The sequence below is a fragment of the Accipiter gentilis genome, chromosome W (genome assembly GCF_929443795.1).
Source record: "Accipiter gentilis chromosome W, bAccGen1.1, whole genome shotgun sequence".
NCBI lineage: Eukaryota > Metazoa > Chordata > Aves > Accipitriformes > Accipitridae > Astur > Astur gentilis.
This window is the reverse complement of record NC_064918.1, coordinates 36,211,011-36,230,769: the sequence shown is the minus strand read 5'-3', so window position 1 is coordinate 36,230,769 and position 19,759 is coordinate 36,211,011. Positions and strand designations below refer to the sequence as shown.

Below are 19,759 nucleotides of genomic sequence, written 5' to 3'. Positions count from 1 at the left end.
GTAAGCCACTTTTCTGCTTTTTGTTGTAGCACTCCCCTGATGTTATGAGGTGCATATAAGACAACTTCTCCATTAAAGGTAATGCGATTCGTTTCCTCAAGTAATAAGGCAGCAGCAACAATGATTTGTAAACAACTTGGCCAACCCCTGCTCACAGGATCCAACAGCTTTGATAAGTATGCCACCGGTTTCTTTTGTCTGGCCCATTCCTGAGTTAATACTCCGAATGCCGTTCCTTCATGTATGTTAACGAATAAATGGAACGGCCGCTTTAAATCTGGGAGGCTTAAAACCGGTGCTTGACTTAGCTCCCTTTTGAGACTGGCAAACTGCTCTTGATCCTGAGGGGTCCACTTGGGTATTTTGTCTTTAGACAGTTGTTCATATAAAAATTTAACTTTAAAGCTGTAGTTCTCTATCCATTGTCTACAATACCCAAATAGCCCTAATGCCTGCCGAATTTGCCTCTTAGTGACAGGCATAGGTAATTCTAGAATTCCTTTAATGCGCTCTGGATCCAATATCTTCTTGCCGTTAAACAAATAATGCCCCAAATATTTCACTTTTTCCTCCACAAATTGTAACTTTTCTTGTGGTACCCGTAGTCCCTTTTGTGCAAGAAAGTTTAGGAGTCGAATGCTTTCTTTTCTTACATCCTCCTTATTATTCCCTGCTATGAGCAGATCATCTACATACTGTAACAGTACGTTTCCTGTTTGTACCTGGTATTCTTTTAAGAGCTCTTCCAGGGCTTGTCCAAACAGATTAGGGGATTCAGTGAACCCTTGGGGGAGCACGGTCCATCTCAATTGCTGTCTACGGTCCATCTCAATTGCTGTCTACGGCTTGTCTCTATGTCTTCCCATTCAAATGCAAAATAATCACGGCATTCTTCTGCCAGTGGACAGGCCCAAAAGGCATCCTTTAAATCAATCACACTATACCAGGAGTTATGGGGTCCTAGCTTGCTTAGCAGTGTGTATGGATTTGCTACTACAGGGAACCGGGTGATAGTTCTTTTGTTTATTTCCCTCAAATCATGTACAAGCCGATATTTCCCATTCGGCTTCCTTACAGGCAAAATGGGGGTGTTAAAGGGTGACATACAAGGCTCTAAGATTCCTTGTGCTAACAATCGATCAATTTCTGGTTTTAATCCTCTCCGTCCTTCTAGGGATATGGGATATTGCCTCACCCTCACAGGTATGTGGGGTTCAGAGATTTGAATTTTAATCGGTGGGATTTCCAGTTTACTTATTGTGTCCGGAGAGTACCAGACATCAGGGTTAATTTGTTTTTGATCGTCCACGGTTAAAGGATAAGCAGACACCGTTAGCTCTTGATTTTTTACTTTAATTTCTAATTGTAATTCGACAATTAAATCCCGTCCTAACAGATTAAATTCTGCTTCAGGGACGAGCAAGAGTTCACCCATTCCAAATTTATTTTCAGTTTCGAACACCACATTTTTGATTTTGCTTACTTTAAAGGGTTCCCCTTTTGCTCCAATTACTTGTACTTTTTCAGGGGAAGCTTTACATCCCTCAGGTATTTGCCTAATAGTCGATTTCTCAGCCCCAGTGTCTACTAAAAAGGTGAATTCTTGTTTATGGGGACCTATTTTTAATTTTATCAAGGGCTCATGATGACTCCGGTCCCCTAAGATATAGAGCCCCTGACTTTCCTATTCCGTTTTTAATATTTCCTCATCCCTGATCCTTTCTCTGCAATTCTTCTTTATATGTCCCTTCTTTCCACAGTAAAAACAACATCTCTGTTCCTTCTTTACTACTACGTTCTCTTGTCTCGTTCCAGCAGATCTGTGTTCACCAGTCCGCCCTTTGTGATCCTCTCTGACTGCTGCTACCATCATTTTTACTTGTCGCTTGCTGCTCTCTTCTTCCCGCCTTACGTAGACTTTCTGAGCTTCTCTCAATAATTCGTCCAACCCTCTATTCTGCCAGTCTTCTAACTTTTCAATTTTCTTTCTGATATCTTCCCATGATTTTGCCACAAACTGAGTTTTGAGGAGTGCTTGTCCTAAAGGGTCGTCTGGATTTACCCCAGAGTATAGCTGAAGGGCTTTCCTCAGTCGTTCTAGCCACTCAGTAGGGCTCTCATCTTTCTTCTGCATTTCATTAAATGCTTTATTGATATTCTGGCCACGGGGTACTGCTTCTCTAATCCCCTGAATTACTATAGTTCTCAGGTCCTGCATATGAGTTCTATGCACCGGATCCTGATTATCCCAATTAGGTCTTTGGAGTGGCCATTTAATATCTGCTTGGGGTCTCTGGGCATGCTGAGCATCCCACAGTCTCATTCCTGCTCGTCTAATCATATCTCTTTCCTCGGTAGTAAATAATTGACCAAGGATAGATTGCATCTCATCCCAAGTATAAAGGTTTGGTCCCAAAAATTGATCTAATCTTTCTGCCACTCCGAGTGGGTCCTCAATTAAGTTTCCCATCTCGGTTCTTTTAAAATCTCGTAGATCAACCGAGCTTAGGGGTACAGAAATATATCCAATCACAGGTTGAGGTCCCCCCATGGGCATTTCCCTCAGAGGATACATCTGAGCTGCCCCTTTTTGACTTCTAGTCACGCGTCTAGGAGGAGGGGGGACCCTTGTTCCGACTCTGGTGGGGGAGTGGGCGCTCTGGGGACCTCTGGAGGGGCTGCGGGAGCAGGAGGAGGAATGTAAGGGGGGGGGGGGGTTAGAAGGGTTTCGTCTAACTCCTCCTTCTTTTTCTTTTGTTTAGTTTTTACTTCATTCAGTGGGTAAAGTCTAGCTCCCGTTTTTTCTAGCCACACTTCCGCATACTGACTTTCCTCCGGGTTAAAGGGTTTTTTATTATTAACCCAGAGGTTTAATTGCTGTTTTACCCAATCCTCTTCTGACCCATAGACTGGCCAAAAGACATTTTTAGAAATCTTCTTCCCTCCCCATATCTTAGTACAATATTCTATCATTTTCTGCTTATCTTTCCTTAGGGTTCCAGGGAAATATCTCCAATTGTCTAAGATATATGCCAGAGGGGTATTCTTAGGTACAGTGGGTACCCTTCCCATGGGAGTCGAAGGCTTGCTGCCCTTCGCCCCCATCTTCTGGATTATCCACACACACACACTCACTCGCTCCCCTTGTTCCTGGCCCAGTCCCTCGCGGGAGATGGGAAACGCAGTACTTAAGAGTCCACACTCGCTTGGTTCAGTATATCGAACCTCTCATTTGTTATAATCCAGGAAACCCAATCCAGCCCGAACGGCAAACCCGCGAACAAATTCGCAATATACTTACGCGTCCTGCGTCTTCGTCCGGACTCCCGTGCACAGAATTTTTATGGGATTTTACCGGTTTTTCCTTTGCTCGCTATTCTAGAATTTAGGTTCGTCGGTAAGGTTGAGGTAGGCTGTCGGTCACGGGGCCGCGGATTGCCGCGGGGCGCCTCCCCGGAGGACAGAAGCCCACCGTTCCTTATCCGAGTCACGGCACCAAGATTGTCATAAATTGCGACCACAAGGGATCATAATCCAATTAAAATTTTATTGATTATAGCAAGTAGAATATGAGCAAATACAGCGCTGGACGGCAGGGGAGTCTGCGCTCCACCAACTGCCGTACTGAGCAGTTCAAACAGTCCCTTTTTATACACCTTTATTTCCGTGTTGTGAAGTAGTGGAGATACTCTGCGCATGTTTCGGTTGTTGTTGGGGGGTCGTTGTCTGTCTCTTTGAGGCCGAAGTAAGAAGTCTTTCTCCTTTGTCTCATAGTTAATCCCTTACTCATATGTCCTTATATGGGGTTGTCTGTCCTGTTTCTGTCGGTTCCTGGATACCTGGCGGTTATCTTGCATAATGGTAAACGATTGTGGTTATCTTATCTTATCTTACACAGGTGGTGTCTGGTAGCTGTTTGCATGAGCGATTTCCTGACCTTTACATTGAGCTTAACATAAATCTTAATAACAATACCCTAGTCCATAGTTTCTCACAAAACATTCTGCAATTGTTCAGAAAATGGGGAGGGGGGGCACTTGTATTACAGGAGGGAGTTCAGGCACTTTTCTATCTGGGCTTGTTTCCTCTTGAATGGTTAACATCTTTGCTGCCCCCTCAGACACAGTAAAAATGTCACAATAATGCTTTATCTGGGCATACCATTTCCGCACAGAGCCACTCTGTCAGGGGGTAGAGTTCCTGCTAAAACTGTTTTGGTTCCCTTAAATGGGCCTCTAAGCACTATAGGCTGTTGTCGAATAGTCTGTTCAGCCTCTCTCAAGGCTAAACTGACTACAAACAAACCCTTCTCCCAAGCAGTATATCTTTTTTCTGCATCCTTAAAACTGCGAGAATAGAACCCAATAGGTCGAGTGGGTCCTTCAGGGCCCTTTTGCCATAAATGTATTGATAGCCCGCTCTTGGCAAATCCCCATTCAATATGGACAGGGTCTGTGGGGTGAATAGGACTGAGAACTTGATGGGCAGTCGCTTCAAACACTAGCAACTGCAATGCCTCTTCGTGGGGCTTCGTCCATTCCCACTGAGCCCCTTTTCGCAACAAGTCATACAGGGGTCTTGCAATAACTGAAAAATCAGGGATATGTTTCCTCCAAAACACAAGTAATCCCGGCATGTGCTGCAAATCCTTTTTTGACTCTGGCATTTTAATCTGATCCAATGAGGAAAGGGTGTCAGGGGTGTTATAAATCGACAGAGCCAATTCTATATAAAATTCATAAATTTATTGAGAATAGCAAGAAAGCAGCGCTGGGCAGCCGGGGAGTCTGCGCTCCACCAACGGCTCGCAACTTTCTGTTATAGTTACATTCCTTTTATACAGTTCATGCACCCCTTTCTTGTAAATCTCCACCTTGTCTTGCTTCTTCTTTCTTCACTCGTGCAGGTTTGTTAATGGGTAGCTTCCGTCAATCTTCTCAAGGGATAGTGTCTTTTGATGTGGAGAAGTGCAGTCCTGGCTATAATCTGGTAAATTATAGCCGTTGTCTTTTCCCTCCTTATCTAGTAAGTTGTAGTTGTTGTCTTTTCTCCTGACCTTTACGCAACATTTAGGCAAGCCTTGCTTATTTACATAAAGCATTTGTTCAATCACAATGTGTCCCTTCCCCCTTCCCAATTGGTATGTAAACCTTATTGCCTTCTTTTAATTCAACACGAATTACACAATGTCAGGGAACAATTTGGTTCCCTGTCGATTACAGTTCCCCCCCCCCCCGTTTTCCTTTCTGGTACTAGCATTAATTCGTGTTTCCAATTCAATAAGAGTCCTTTTAATTGGAGTAATTTCTGATTCTGATTCAATTTCTTCTACTTTATCTAAATTATCATATTGTTGTTTTAATAATATTAACTGGATTGATTTTATAACAAGGGCTATAACTTTATCTAAAATACATGGACCAATGGTTAAGATTAGCAGTAAGACTATTAGGGGTAATTGTGGAATCTTCCCATCTTGACAGATTCCATTTGTATGGTTGATGGAGATTTTTTTTCTTGTACTGAGTTCATTTATGCCAAAACTAATAATTTTACATTTCTAAGGCTTAAAATTACATAAAGCAAAGACATTAGAGCTTGATCTCAACGTCTAGGGAACAGTGGTGGTATCCATGGACCACTGTGGGTATTATTTTCCCAACTTAATATATCATCGTAAGGTGTGTCTCTTTTATACCTCAAGATCCTTGCTTTTTTATGTCTTTAATTTTTAAATCCTTTAGGTCATTGTGGAGTGAGGTTGGGTCAGTGGGAAATGTTAGGGTGTTTTCAACTTGGTAGCACTTACTATATGGGTCTGTAGCTTTATATTTAAGGCAGCTCATCATCAACAGTCCCCACAGCAGTACATTTCTGCCTTCTCTGTCTACTCGGTTGCTTCGAGCAACAGGGTGTACCATATTCTCGGCAGCAAATGTGTTCTTCAGGGGAGCACTTGTTAGGCTGCTTGGCTTGTCTTATTTTGTAAGTGCTCCAATTTTTATCTTCTCACTTCTCACAAGTAGGAACTCACTCTCACGACCGTTTTTCTACACTTTATGTCAGTTATTATTGTTACGTTAGGGCAAGGTTCGTTGAATGATAACAATATCGTTCGAGATGTATTCCTTTTACAAATATTTCTCACCACTCAGTGGAATACTTTTCAATTTTTCTTACTAAAACCCCTAGGCGTAAGGCCTTGTCAGTTAATTGTCTTTCCCGATCGTGACACTCTTGACAAACCCCTCTGGCGGAATACCCGTAACGGTAATGGTTCCACCGCTTTCCCTGACACACTATACACTTATAACATACAAATGGATAGTAATTACAATTTAGATTTACACAGTTGATGATCACAGGTTTACTCATCGGTTCTTTCTCTTTAAAGTAACCTTCAAGTCCTCCTAGTTGTTAGCCACTTCCCAATGAGAAGTGTGGATCGGTCCCTTAACCTGAGTAGCATGGGTCCATCCCTTTTCCGCCGTCCGGATGGCTGTATCTGTAGTCAAAAGAACAAGAAACGGACCTTCCCAACGGGGGTTTAGAGATGGTTTTTTCCATGTTTTTATCAGCACGTGGTCCCTAGGCTCAATTTTATGAATAGGAAATCCCAAGGGGACTGTTTGCTCTATTATTCTTTTCTGGCAGTTGTCTCTCATGACCTTTGCTAAGGTAGTTATGTAGGTATGGATAGATGTATCTTCAACCTTGGGGTGTTGGATTAGTAAAAAATTTGTTTTAACAAGCTCTGGTCAGGTTTGTCGTTATCTCAACCCTTCGTGTTCCTCCAGCCTTCTCGCCGGCCGGGCATGAGAAGCTGAAAAATCCTCGACTACAGTCCAAACACCACCGAGCAACAACTGAAAACATCAGCGCCATCAACATTCTTCGCATACTGAACTTAAAACACAGCACTGTATCAGCTACTAGGAAGACAATTAACTCTATCCCAGCTGAAACCAGGACACTTGGGTAATTCAGTGAAATCAACTTGTATTTTCTCAAAAGGTCTATAAGCCGTTTTTTTCTTTCCTGTGGCTGCTTGTCAATTGATTTTTAAAATATTATGAATGTTACTAGGGTTCAGTATATCTCTGCATATTAGCATTCTATATGTCATATTCCATAAGTAACTCTTCAATAGACACTGTCTCACATTCATTATTGACAAGTTAAGCAGCCTTGTGTATATTTAAATTTTTATTTGTCTTTCTTAAGTTAATAAATTTAATGAAATATTTTCAAAATATGTACAACAACAACTACCAAAGTATTTGAAAAAGATGCTGTTATAAATACCTGTGAGGCAACCTATAACAGACATACGAATTGGTTTTTACCCTAATCGCTTACAGTCCTTTTCCAAATCAAGTAAGAAGCAAGTAACTAGTTTGAAATAGTTATATATTTTTAACAACTTGAAATGAGTATTACTTTTCAGATAGCTAGTAAAGTCTTTTAATTTTGTCTGTAAACACAATTAGGTATTAACACAGGACTGTATAGTGTTTATATTCTTATTAACCTGCCAACAAGAATAGTTTATTGGTAACCTTAAATATTCGGAGGCAAAACACAATTCTTTGGTACAGAGGCTTTACAACAGAGTAACATATTTTACCCTTAGGACCATTATATAGGAACACAAAGAAAATTACTATGTTAATTTTGGTGACTTGAGTCCTCAAGGCTGCTTCCTGGGCTTCTCTATCTAACAAATTATTCTCTCTGATTCGGTATTCTAAACTTTTTTGATGTCCTCTCATATGTACTACTGTTATCTCCTTTGGTTTTCTTAATGCTCTTAAAAATTTTTGTTATTAATTCTTGATGTATAAGATTCTTCCCTTGAGTATTAATTAAACCTTTTTCTTTCCAAATTTTTCCAAAAGTGTGAACTACTCCATATGTATTTTTGTAATCTGTAAATATAGTCCTTTTTTTTTTTTCTCTTTAATAATTCTAGGGCCTTATATAGGGCATACAGCTCACAAGCCTGAGCTGACCATGATGGGCTTAGAGGTCCTGATTTTACAGGTTTTAGGGTTCTTATTAATTATTGTCTCACTTTAGTCTGGGTCTCAATTATCTTTAAGCAGTTATGTTGTAATTTTTTCAATGGTTTTCCAAACAAAATGTGCTGGACTCTGAGCAGAGGTTACCCTCAGTTCTAAATTAGGGGAGTCAATCAATATTGTTGCATATTTTAGGATCCAGCTATCTGTTAGCCATTTTTCCACTTTCTGTTGTAAACACTTCTGACATTATGTGGAGTATACAGTTTTAAAGGGGTACTAAAGGTAATCTTTCTAACTTTCTCCATTAATAACGCCATAGTGACTAAAACTTGGAGACAAGTAGGCCATTCTCTACTTACTGGCTCAAGTAACTTAGAACAATATCTCACAGGTTTTTTTGTTTTGGTTTTTTTTTTGTTTTTTTTTTTAGATCTGTGAGGCTTAATACAGGTGCCTATATTAATGCCCTTCTTATTTCCTTTAATTTCTGATCATCTTCTGTAGACCATTTAAGTTGGTTATTAGTTAATTTCACCTTTTCACTGTAGTTTTTAAGCCATGGTCTACAACATCTTAGTAATCCCAATATTTGTCGAATTTCCTTTTTAGTTTGTGGGGGTTTTACAGTTTCATAGTCGTTTCTCGGGTTCCTTCTTTAGTTTCTCCTGCTATTAATAGATCGTCCACATATTGTAATAACTTTACTTCCTTGGGTAAAAATGAAATCTTGTAAAATTTTCTCTAAAGTTTGTCCAGATAGATTTGGTGACTCTGTGAACCCTTGTGGTAAAACAGTCCATCTGAATTGTTGTTTTCATCGATAGCAATACAGCAGTCGCACAGAAAGCCCTACTCTCTTTGGCTGTTTACAGAGTTGACTTCAATTGTAGCCACGAGGCGTAAGGAGAGGCGGCGGCCGCTGCCGAGGGGAGGGGGGGGGCCTGCCCCCGCCGCTGCTGCTGTTGTTGCTTCTGCAACAAAGGACCTTGCCTGCCGCCGCTGCAGCGCCGGCTCCGCCGCGACCACACGGAGCCAGACTCCTCTCCCTGACCCCGAACGCTCAAGTTCAATTTCAAAATCAAATCCCCTCTTAACAAACCGTATTCCGCCCCAGGGAGCAAAAGCAAATCACCAAGGACCTCAAAAGGTTTTCCTTTTGCACCCACAATATTCACGGTGTTCGAAGCAAGGGTGTAACCGGAGGGCTGCCCTTGAACGGTGGATCCCTAGGCCCCTGCATCCACCAAAAACTCCACTCCCTCCCTTTGGGGACTCGACCTCAATTCCACTCGGAGCTCCGTAGATGTTCCAGTCCCCAATAAGCAGAGCCCCTGACTCCCCCATTCACTTCTAAACATCTGTTCATCCTACTGTTTCCTTCCACAACTCTGTTTCAAGTGCCCTCTCTTCTCACAACAATAGCATTCAACTCCTGCTTCTCTACTTTCCGGTCCAATCGGCTTTCCCCATCTCCACGTACATACACCCCCTGAGTCTCTCTCAACAACTCGTCCAACCCTCTGTCCTGCCAGTCTTCTAACTTCTCTAATTTCTTTATGTCCACTTACGATCCAGCCATAAACCATGTCCTCAGCAGGGCTTGACCCATGGCTGCACCAGGGCCAACTCCAGAACACAACTGCAAACCTCTCTCCAATCTTTCCAACTAGTCAGTCAGAGCTTCATCCCCCCTCTGACACTCACCGAAGGCTCCATTTACATCCTGACCTCCGGGAACCATTTCTTGCACTCCCCAAATGACCATGTCTTTCAAATCACTCACACTCTGTCTATCTCCCGCAACCTGATGGTTCCAACTTGGTCTTTGTAGGGGCTATTTCACATCTTCCTGGGGCCTATGTTGATGTCTTTGGTCCCAGTGTCTCAACCCTGATCTCCTAATCATATCCCTTTCTTCAGATGTGAAGAGTATTCTTAAGATAGCCTGAATTTCATCCTAGGTGTAAACACTAGGGCCTAAAAATTGATCTAGTCTTTCGGAGACCCTTAGAGGGTCCTTGAGTAAACTTCCCATTTCCTTCTTAAATTCTCGGACATCTCCAGAATTTATGGGTATCGATACAAATCCCACTCCACCCTGATTTTCCTCCATGGCAACTTCTCTTAGGGGCAAAAAATGTGTCACTTCCTGGTCTCTCTGAGTCCTACTTTGAGTTTTCATCCCCTCTGTTTCTACCGGGGCAGAAGGGGTTGGGTGAGTGGGTAATTGAGGATATATTTGGGGTGGGGATGGAGGGGGTGATGTATTTGGGGATGGTGGGGGATTTGGAGCCAGGACATACGGGGGTGAGGAGGGTTGGTTAGTTGGGTCTTATTGTTCCCGTGGGGGTCCCTTCGTCTTTTTCTTTTCGGTTAAGGCAAAAATATAACTTCTAGCCGAGGATATTATCCAGAGGCTGGCATATTCACTTTCTTCTAAACTAAAAGGTTCTTTTTGGTTCACATATACATTCAGAGCTTGACATACCCAATCCTCAAGTGACCCAAAAACTGGCCAAAATAATTTATCAGCCCTAATCTGTTTCCCCCCCCCCCATATTTCCATACAATAATGTATCATCTTTTCTTTATTTTTCCCTTTACAAGATGGCCAATCATCCCAATATTTAATCATTAATTCCAAGGGACTATCTACCGCTATATCAGGTAAATGGCTCTCCTCCTTTTTGAGGGTACTTCTCCGTGAGTCCCCTCCCGGGCCAGAAACTTTACTCTTTTTCTGTCCCACCTTTTTGAGGGTACTTCTCCGTGAGTCCCCTCCCGGGCCAGAAACTTTACTCTTTTTCTGTCCCATCGTCCTGAGGTGCCTTCTTTCTCTCAATACCTTTCCTTTCCCTCCTTCGGTGGCCAAGTCCCTCGCAGGAGATTGGAACCGAACCTAGAAGAGGTCCGCACATGCTTCGCAGAGTTTTCTGCGTCTCACACACTCGCACACTCAAGAAATCCCATCCCCAACCAGCGGTTTATACTTATGTATCTCTGCCGCCTGGATCTTCGTGCACAATTTTACAGGGTGTTAGGAGAGCTCATCTTTCTTTCCTTGCTTGCTACGCTCAGGTAATTTGGGTCCGTGAAGGTCAGAGCGAGTCTGGAGCGGGACCTGCTAATCCAGGACCATCCAAAGATGGGGGCGCCCTCCCGAGTTGGGGTCGCGCACCAGCCTGACTCTGATCATGTCGGGGTCACCAAAATTGTTATAAATCAACAGAGCCAATTCTATATAAAATTCATAAATTCATTGAGAATAGCAAGCAAGCAGTGCTGGGTGGCCAGGGAGTCTGCGCTCCACCAACGGCTCGCAACTTTCTGTTATAGTTACATTCCTTTTATACAGTTCATGCACCCCTTTCTTGTAAATCTCCGCCTTGTCTTGCTGCTTCTTTCTTCACTGGTGCAGGTTTGTTAATGGGTAGCTTCCGTCAATCTTCTCAAGGGATAGTGTCTTTTGATGTGGAGAAATGCAGTCCTGGTAGAGTTAATCCCCTTATCTGGTAAATTATAGCCCTTGTCTTTTCCCTCCTTATCTAGTAAGTTGTAGTTGTTGTCTTTTCTCGTGACCTTTACGCAACATTTAGGCAAGCCTTGCTTATTTACATAAAGCATTTGTTCAATCACAATGTGTCCCTTCCCCCTTCCCAATTGGTATGTAAGCCTTATTGTCTTCTTTTAATTCAACACGAATTACACAATGTCAGGGAACAATTTGGTTCCCTGTTGATTACAGGGGGGATACATGTCATTCCTCCCTTCCACCAAATTCCTAAAAGCTTTACTTTGCTTGAGGGTGTTTGTATTTTCTCTGGTGGAATTTTCAGCCCTAAGCTTTCCAAGTGAGAAATTATATTATCCTGAGTTTTCTGAACCTTTTCTGTTTCATCCCCACCCACAAGAATGTCGTCAACATACTGATAAACACTGACCCCCTCCTCTATCGGAATTACTTCTAGCTCCTGTGCTAGTGCATGATGAGCTAGAGTGGGGAAATGCTTATACCCTTGCGGGAGTCGGGTAAAAGTAAATTGCTGACCCTCCCAAGTAAATGCAAAGCGGTCTTGATCCTTTGGTTGCAGGGGGACCATAAAAAACATATCTTTAACATCCACTGTTGCCATAATCAGGTGGGCTCGTTCCTGGATTGTAGCTATAAGCTCAGCAATATTCGGTACCGCAGCTGCCAATGGACCTGTATTTGCATTAAGTCTGCGATAATCTGCAGTCAATCTCCACTTGCCATTAGGTTTTTGCACTGGCCACACCGGGGAGTTAAAAGGAGAGTGGGTCAGAATCACGATACCCTGTCCCTTTAAGTCCTCTAATACAGGTGCTATTCCCTCTCTGGTCCCCAAGGGTATTGGGTATGGCTTAACATTTGTAAGCTTTGAAGGGGGAAGCAGCGGCACGGCTTGTAACAGCCGAATATCTATTGTGAGAGACCCAAATGACCACTGTCTCCCTTTATTATCAATCCAGGTCTTTCCCTTTAAAACATCGAGTCCTAAGAGGTTAAGTGGAAACTCCCCCACAACCATTGACACTGTAGTGGCACTATCTTCTCCTTGCAAACGCAGGCTGGCCTTTGCTAATGCCTGTGGCTGAACAATGCCGAATGCATCTGCCACAAAAAAACGCTGTTTGGAGGGTGTAATTCCACAGTTAGCAGCATCTTTGGTTTTAATAGCTGAAATTTGAGCTCCAGTACCTACCAAAAAAAGTGACTGGGACTTGCCTTGGCCCCACAATGCCTGTAATTAGTGAATCACCCCGGCTGCTTTCAGTGAGCTGTCTGATATGTATCCAACCTTCCCTTGATGCAGAGACTGACACTAGGCCTAGTAGATGTAGAAATAGAACGTATGTTTAGACTCAGTGTATTGCTAAATAAAAGACTCAGGAATTTGTTAGAAGGTTAACAACTGCCTCTGTAAGTTGATTTACGTAGACAAGCCAAGGACATAAAGCACAAGATTCCTGTGTCTGTAATATAAGACAAAATAACATGCTCTGTTTGAGGAGGTATTCTGTTTGATAAGAAAATATGTTCTGTCTCTTGTGATGACTGAGCCAAAAGCTAGGTGATAAGCAGAGAAGTTGTTTGTGGGGCCCAGAAGGGGATCGTACTGCGCAAACTCATACAACAAAGTTCAAACAGTGGACAAGTGAGGAAGACTATGGAAGACCACCAGAGGACTCCAGAAGACCACCGAGGACCTTCAACACGCATGCATAAAGGACATTTACATATTCTAATGACTTCTCGGAAAATCAATGAATATGTATATTATTCTCGGAAATTTTATGAATATGTATGTAAGACGTATTTAACCTATACAATTAGTCCCAGCGAGGAAGCACGTTTGGAGGAGCGATCCCCCGTGCTTCCAGCGCTGCAATAAAGAATACTTAACTCCATCACCGAATGCTCATTTTGAGAAACACACTCCCCTGCTCAACAGCAAAGGGCGAAGGATCTAGTTTCCCACTGGCTTTTGGGGGGCATTTGGTTCTAATAAATCAATCAGGGAGGGTGTGCTGGGAGTAGTATTCTCAAAATCCACTTTTCTATTTGCTGATTTATCAGGCTACTCTGTTACCAACTTTTCCAATTTGTCTGTTGGCAGCCCGTCCATTAAGTCATGCGAGATCCCCTTCTGGTGTCCCTGCGCCCATGGTCTATTATGTTTGTTTGGCATATCTCTTCCCTGCAGCGATTTAGCAAGGGGTATTCTCTTATCACTCCCAAGGCATGGAACTATTTTTACTTCAGCCCGCCTCAAGCCCCTGGAGTCTGTTTTGGTGGCTGGAAGGTTAACGGGACCATACTTGCGCCCGTAATTAATTAATTCCTGGGCCACTTCTCCGGAAGTCCACATTTTCTTATCTGGGGGTCAGAGGTGCCAATCAGGCGTAAATCCTCCTACAGCAGCTGCAACACCCTCACCCTGGGGCATCGCCTGTATCTTTCCTTGTAATTGTATACCAATCAGCTTCAAAGAATCGGGGACTCCCCTTATAAGGGGAGTCATTCGCTGGGGGTTCACCGACATCATCATCGGGGACTCCTGCGTAGGCTCCAATTTTTGATCATACATCATCTGCAGACAAGCTGCCTTTTGCACACTCTCCACTAATTGATCAACAGTCCCTGTAATCGCGCTCCAAGGGGTTCAAACCCCCTGCCCAATAGGCTGCCCATTGGGTTAAAGACCAGGGGGCATGGTAATCCCCAGTAATTAAAAACACTCCCGGTCCCCAATACCCTTCCGCCTTCTTTTCACTTAACAGAATCTGGTCATGTGTCTCCCCCGACAACGATACTCTCCACACATACTCCGTTTCTAACTCCTTAGGAGTTCGGCCAAATTCCTTTTTTAGTTTTGCCAACTCAGTGGCAGTATAGGGGACCTCTTTAGTTGTAACTTGGGGGAACTGGTCCTGCTCATCATCATAAATATATTCAGTTTTGACTAAGGTTGCAATGAAGGCAGCTCCAACTTCTCCACTCTCTCTTTTGCTGCCTGCAGGTCATTAAAGGGGTAGCCAATTTCTGATCTTGGAGGAATTTCCTCATGGACAGTATCCACAAGGAGCTGCTCCTTAAGAGCAATTTGCAAATGTTTCACTTGGTTCTTTTCTGCTTCAAGTTGTGCTTTTAATCCCGCCACTTGTCCGAGAAGGGACTGAACAAGGTTTTGGAGGGATTCAATAATTTGAGATTCTGCAGTGAGGTGGCAATCCCTAGCCTCTACTGCTGCAGCCAGACTGGCATTGAGAATGGCACAGACAATTGCTTTTCCTTTCCCTGGCCACACTCTAGTGTCTTCCTGTAAAGTGGCCACCTGATCAACAACGCTCTGCAGATTATACCAATTTCTCTGAGCCCAGTCTACCCCAGGCAGAGGGTCATGCTTTATGTTTTTCTAAAAAATCAAACAAAACTTCTTTCCCCAAAGGGGCAATTTTACTATCACTCATCTTATACAAAGCGGGGAAGCAGTTGTCTCAGGAAGGCAACACGTAAAGTTTCAAACACAACACAAGCCTGCATCCCTTACATTCCTGAGACGTCTCACGTATTTGGGAAACAATATGGCACTCTCATCTCAAGGGATCCTGTCCATGATGCCAAATTAAATGTCCCGATCTGGCATTGGGGAAGGTTTTGATATGAACCTAAGAGCAAGATTAAGACACAAACAAGGTCAAATGCCATATACCCAAAACAGCTTTTATTATTAAAAGTATCAAAAGTAGAAAATAGTAGCAATAGGATAGAATGGAAGAAAAGCTAGAAATCAAGCAAGCAGTCGAGATGATAGAGTTGCAAGGACAGTCACCGCCATGGATCCAGCGGCGTCCCGTTGGTCCTCAGTCTTCAATTCTTTGGTGGTGGGTGCACACCACAGCTTTTCTCCACATTTTTTTTATAGGGCATAGTTCGATGATGCATGCACATACATACTGTTCATGCACTGTTCACGTGCTGCAGGTTTCATCTATCACACGACCTTTGCATGATCAACACCAGAAACCAGTATCTTATCTCAAAGACTACAGTTTCTTCCACATTCTTACATGCTTGTTGGCTTCAGCCCAGTTTCCTCTCCTGGATGCCTCAGTGGCCTAGTAATTGTCCTTATGGATGGAGGAATGTCCTGCTTAGGCAGGCCATCCCAGAGACAAAGGGCTTGAGATAAAGAGTTCACAATTCAGCCTCTCAGGTGATACAGTCCTTAAGATGAATGGCTTGAGATGACAGTCCAGTCTCTCACACCTAACAATCTTTGAGACAAACAGCTCAAAATAACAATTCAGTCTCTCTCACCTAGCCCCAGTATCCAGGGTCTGCAGTATGCTATTGCACCTAAAAATCCTCACAATTCCTTCTTTGTTACTGGTTGAGGTATTTCTACAATAGCCTGGACACGTTCTGGGTCTGCTAATCTTTGTCCTTCTTTTAATATGAATCATAAATATTTTGCTTCCTGCTAACACAGCTGAAGCTTAGAAAGAGATGCACAGTGACCTTTTTTTTCTGCTAAAGCAGTACATAGACAAATAGTATCTTTCAAGCAATCTTCATATGTCTTGTTAGCAAGTAACAAATCATCTACATATTGTACATGTACAAAACCTCCAGGTAATATAATATCTTTCAAATTTTCTCCTTGCCACCCCATCATGTGATCCTTAAAATAGTTGCAGATGTCAGAGGCAGCTTGATCCACAAACACACTTGCTGCCAACTCATTATTAAAATTCTGGAGAGTCATTCTCCCGTACATCACCAAAGCCTGTTGCAATCTTTCCCAGTAGTCTCTGGGGAGTTCCTCTGGCTTCTGTCTACATTCTTGTACTTTTAGTTCAATTTACTCTTATGTCCTCGCAAGCTCTAATCACATTTATCAGATTTCTAACCATTGTTCAGCAATTATCTCTATCTGTTTGATTATTATAATCCCAATTATGATCAACCTGAGGCCAGACAGTCCAATTTCCCCCTGTCTGTAGGGTTAATTCCACATTCTTTTCAGTTATCTTATCTTGCTCATCTGGATGGAACAACTGTCTCAGTAACAGGTTAACATCGGCCCAGGATGGATTATATCCCAAACAAATAATTGAAAATAATGATGCACACTGACCTGCATCTTCCCTTAACCTAGGCATTTGATTTCCCCACATAACCAAATCCCCAGGGTTCCAGGAGTGATGGGTATATACATGTAACACTGGTGGTGGGGGAGGAACATTTCACACACACATACACACACATCCCCACCACTGGCTGCATTAGGGATAACATTAGAAACCACAAGGTAAAGCCCAGCAGAAGCAGTGGGGACAGCAGAGGCAATTGTGGGGCAATCAACAAGTGATATAGAGGGAGGAGTATAGGGTGGTGCAGAGACCAGCTCTGCAGGTGCCTTGGTTAAATCATTGTTATGGAGGCACGCACAATCAAATCCAACAGGTGTTAAAACTAAGATTTATTCTTCAGTAAAAAGTTAGTTAGAACTCCAATAACATTTGTGAACCACAAGTTCAGTGATGTAAGGGGAATTAGTACTACTCAACTGACTTAAGAATTCTTAAGATTTAAAATGATGACTCTCAACCTCAAGGAGTTACCTAGGGTGGCGTCCCGATCCAAGGGGAGAGTCCCGGACTGCAGACCCGCTGCTCCGAGGAGGACTGATTCAAAATGTCCTCTGGTGGGACACTGTTTATACCCCTATCGAATCTGATCTGTGGTCATTTTAATCCCTATTGGCCAAAAGGTCAACACTTCTGTGTACCTGGCACATCTCGATTGGTCAGTTTAATTTTCAACCTGCAGCCTCTAGAGTTTCTTTTTTTTTCCTCTCCTCCCTGCCTGGAGAAGTTTCATTTCCTGTCAGGGGGGTGTACTTCCAGAATCACTCACAACTGTTGCAGCTGAAGTTCTTCCTCGAGGTTTTTGTAGTCGTTTTCAACCATCCTCTTTATGGTGGTCATATGCCCAATTATCCCATACATAACAATAATCCATTTGCTGAGGTTTTTTCATTTTCCAAAATTTTCCAGAGTGTAGCTGCTTTTTTAAATTCGAAGGATCTTTTGTGGGGCCATACCCTGCTCCTCTAAGTGCTGGCCAGTCTTCCTTACACAATGCTATTGCTCATTGTTTTGATAGACCTGCAGTGCCATTGTCCTGGTTTCAGCTGGGATAGAGTTAATTGTCTTCCTAGTAGCTGGTATAGTGCTATGTTTTTGAGTTAGGTATGAGAAGAATGTTGATAACACTGATGTTTTCAGTTGTTGTGAAGTAATGTTTAGTCTAAAGTCAAGGATTTTTCAGCTTCTCCTGCCCAGCCAGCAAGAAGGCTGGAGGGGCACAAGAAGTTGGGAGGGGACACAGCCAGGGCAGCTGACCCAAAGTGGCCAGCGGTGTATTCCATATCATGTGACGTCACATCTAGTATATAATCCGGGGAGAGTGGGTGCGGGGGGGATCGCCGCTCGGGGACTAATGGGGCGTTGATCGGTGGATGGTGAGCAATTGCATTGTGCATCACTTGTATATTCCAATCCTATTATTATTATTATTATTATTGTCATTTTATTAGTGTTATTATTATCATTATTAGTTTCTTCTTTTCTATTCTATTAAACCATTCTTATCTCAACCCATGAGTTTTACTTCTTTTCCGGATTTTCTCCCCCATCTCACTAGGTGGATGTGGGGGAAGTGAGTGATTGGCTGCGTGGTGCTTAGTTGCTGGCTGGGGTTAAAACACGACAGCCATCTATTTTCTTCCAATTTTCTAGTACCTTAGCTGAGGGCATCCCCTTCTCTATGCCAGATACTTTCTCCATATCTGTATGCCAAATTTGTGCGCCTTACACTGATCAGGCCATGCACACATGTCCTAGCGCCCTTCTGAGATGGACTCGAACCCACTCAGACTTCCAAGGTGGGAGTCAAACCCACTTGGGCCCAGAATACCTAGCTAGAATTTAGTAGCAGAATTTTAACACTCACCAGTTGGTTCCTCCCATCCCTAAAGTTCCCAGGTGAACTTACCTGATGCTGGCAGTTGGACGTTTGGAGACAAGAGGGCCCAATGGTGGTTGCCTAGAGTCCCACCTGGGGTGCCAAACTGTTATGGAAATTACACATGCCAGACACCATAACAGGGTTCAACTCTAGGTTTCTGCTGAACTGATAAGCTGAAAAGAGATTCTTCTATGAAGTCCTTTTTATTAATAGTGCTACAGGTCGAGCTGGGTGCCCCTAAGAGGGACCCCGAATAAAGAAATCCCTGGGCAATTACCCCTCACACGACAATTCAGGCCAATAGTAATATTAAGGTCTGGGGTCTTCCCGTTCTTCATTGGGTCCCTTTATTGTCTCTTAGGTGGGCCATTTCTTCTCTTATCTCTAAGGTTGCTGTGTCAGCTGACAATTGTAGCTTCCTTGTCTTCCAGCCTGAACCAGCTCTGGGGCCTTCTTTTAATTTACTTAACTAGGTGAAAATTCAACATATCTAGGTGTAAGTTCACAGCTTGCAGCCTTAAAGCTTCAGCAAATTTAGCTACTGATGCTAAGCAAGTTATGCTAAGCAAGTTCTTGCTGTGGTTTAACCCCAGCCAGCAACCAAGCACTCACTCACCTCCCTCACAGTGGGATGGGGAAGAGAATCAGAAGGGTAAAAGTGAGAAAACTCATGGGTTGTGATAAAGACAGATTAATAGGTAAAGCAAAAGCCATGCATGCAAGCAAAGCAAAACAAGGAATTCATTCACTACTTCCCATCAGCAGGCAGATGTTCAGACATCTCCAGAAAAGCAGGGCTCCATCACGTGTAACGGTTACATGGGAAGACAAATGCCATCACTCTGAACATTCCCCCTTCCTTCTTCTTCCCCCAGCATTTATATGCTGAGCATGATATCATATGGTCTGTAATATCCCCTTGGTCAGTTGGGGTCAGCTGTCCCAGCTGTGTCCCCTCCCAACTTCTTGTGCACCCCCAGCCTCCTCGCTGGTGGGGTGGGGTGAGAAGCAGAAAAGGCCTTGACTCTGTGTAAGGACTGTTCAACAGTAATGAAAACATCCCTGTATTATCAACACTGTTTTCAGCACAAATCCAAAACACAGCCCCATACCAGCTACTGTGCAGAAAATTAACTCTATCGCAGCCAAAACCAGCACAGTTCTATATAAGTAGTAT

The 19,759-nt window shown here is 43.1% G+C and overlaps 1 pseudogene; it reads right to left on the bottom strand.

Annotated features, from left to right (window-relative positions):
* Positions 1 to 13,624: 13,624 nt before the first annotated feature.
* On the bottom strand, positions 13,625 to 15,017 carry LOC126035589 (uncharacterized; annotated as a pseudogene).
* Between the last annotated feature and the right edge of the window lie 4,742 nt (positions 15,018 to 19,759).